The sequence below is a fragment of the Piliocolobus tephrosceles genome, chromosome 6, assembly GCF_002776525.5.
Source record: "Piliocolobus tephrosceles isolate RC106 chromosome 6, ASM277652v3, whole genome shotgun sequence".
In the NCBI taxonomy this organism is placed as follows: Eukaryota; Metazoa; Chordata; class Mammalia; order Primates; family Cercopithecidae; genus Piliocolobus; species Piliocolobus tephrosceles.
In genome coordinates this window covers 77,844,601-77,846,749 of record NC_045439.1, presented here as the reverse complement: position 1 = coordinate 77,846,749, position 2,149 = coordinate 77,844,601, and the positions used below count along the sequence as shown (strand labels likewise).

Sequence of the window (2,149 nt, the reverse complement as noted above, 5' to 3'; positions counted from 1 at the left end):
TTTATTTTATTTTTTTAGACACATGGCCTCATTCTGTCACCCAAGCTAGAGTGCAGTGGTACAGTCACAACTCACTGCAGCCTCGAACTTCTGGGCTCAAGTGATCTTCCTTTCTCAGCCTCCAAGTTCCCAGCTCATACCCAGGGAAGCTTTCTATCAATTTGTAAATAACCTGAGTGAAGAAGATTATAGGCTTAGGAGAGAGAACAGTTTGCTAGGCACCCCAGGTGAAAGTACTGAGGAAGAGTTGCTGAGAAGACTACAGCAAATTAAAGAAAGCCCACTACCACAAAACTCAGGTGAGAATAGAGGAGGAGACTCTTCAGATGATGTGTCTAATGGTGACTCTGCAATAGACTGGCTTAACTCTGTCAGACAAACTGGAAATACAACAAGAAGTGGACAAAGAGGAAACCAATCTTGGAGGGCAGTGAGCCGGACTAATCCAAACAGTGGTGATTTCAGATTCAGTTTAGAGATAAATGTTAACAGTAATAATGGGAGCCAAAGTTCAGAGAATGAAAATGAGCCATCTGCAAGACATTCTAGTGGAGAAAATGTGGAAAACAACAGCCAAAGGCAAGTGGAAAACCCACGACCTGAATCAACATCTGCAAGGCCATCTAGATCAGAACGAAATTCAACTGAAGCAGTAACAGAAGTTCCACTTACCAGAGGTCAGAGGAGGACAGGAAGCAGGAGCCTAGACCATCGGGGAACCAGAGCAAGAGCTGAGAGAAGGAGGTCACCTCTGCATCCAATGAGTGAGATTCCACGAAGATCTCATCATCATATCTCATCTCAGATTTTTGAACATCCTTTGGTAAATGAGATGGAGGGAAGTTCTAGAACCCAGCCCCGTGTGACATTGAGAGAGCAAATATCTGGGCCTGAGTTGCTAAGTAGAGGTATTTTTGCAGCTTCTGGAACAAGAAATGCCTCTCAAGGAGCAGGTTCTTCAGACACAGCTGCCAATGGTGAATCTACAGGATCAGGATAGAGACCAACCATAGTCCTTGATCTTCAAGTAAGAAGAGTTTGTCCTGGAGAATATCAGCAGAGAGATAGCACAGTCAACGAAACTTGGTCTAGGTCTCAGATACCAAACGATACTGTCACCTACAAAAGTGAACGAGGAGATTTTAGGTGTACATTTTCACATTCTTAGCAGGGCGGTATGAGAACCTATGTCAGTACCATCAGAATTCCCTTTCGTAGAATCTTAAATACTGGTCTAAGTGAGACTACATCTGTTGTAATTCAGACCACGTTAAGGCAGATAATAACAGGTTTTGGTTAAGCTATTTTATGTACAGTGATAGCGACTCAGAGCCTACTGGCTCAGTCCCAAACCAAAATATGGAAAGGGCAGAATCACGGAGTGGAAGAGGGGTTCTGGTGGTGGTAGTAGTTCTGGTTCCAGTTCGAATTCCAGCTCAAGTTCCAGTTCAAGTTCCAGTTTGCCCTAGTTCCAGTTCTGGTGGTGAAAGTTCAGAAACTAGCTCAGATTTATTTGAAGGCAGTAATGAAGGAAGCTCATCATCAGGCTCATCAGGTGCCAGGAGGGAGGGTTGACATAGGACCCCAGTCATATTTGATGAAAGTGGCTCTTTGCATTTCCTTAGCCTGGCTCAGTTTTTCCTCTTAAATGAGGATGATGATGACCAACCTAGAGGACTCATCAAAGAACAGATTGACAACATGGCAATGACAAGTTTTGGTGAAAGTGATGCATTTAAAACCTGTAGTGTTTGCATTACGGAATATACAGAAGGCAACAAACTTCGTAAACTACCTTGTTCCCATGAGTACCATGTCCACTGCATCAATCGCTGGTTCTCTGAGAATTCTACCTGTCCTATTGTCACAGAGCAGTCTTAGCTTCTGGTAACAGAGGAAGTGTTGTGTAATTAAGACTTGAACTCTCAGTTATGTAGCTGATATAGTGATGGGCAAACAGGAATCACTTGCTTTTATGTCCACTTTTTGAGTGGTACTTAAATGTAAAGTAACAACCTGAATTGAGTCATTGCTTTCTGAAGGAATCATCGTTGTTTCTCCAGTTTTTGTTCCAGAATAAAAGGAAATATTTTAAAAGCCACATTTTATGACATAAAAATCTGATTTCTGTAACAGTTAAATTGGTAGC

General features: G+C 42.4%; 1 pseudogene; it reads left to right on the top strand.

Annotated features, from left to right (window-relative positions):
• The first annotated feature begins 482 nt into the window (after window positions 1-482).
• LOC111552736 lies at window positions 483-1,910 on the top strand (annotated as a pseudogene).
• The last annotated feature ends 239 nt before the right edge of the window (window positions 1,911-2,149 follow it).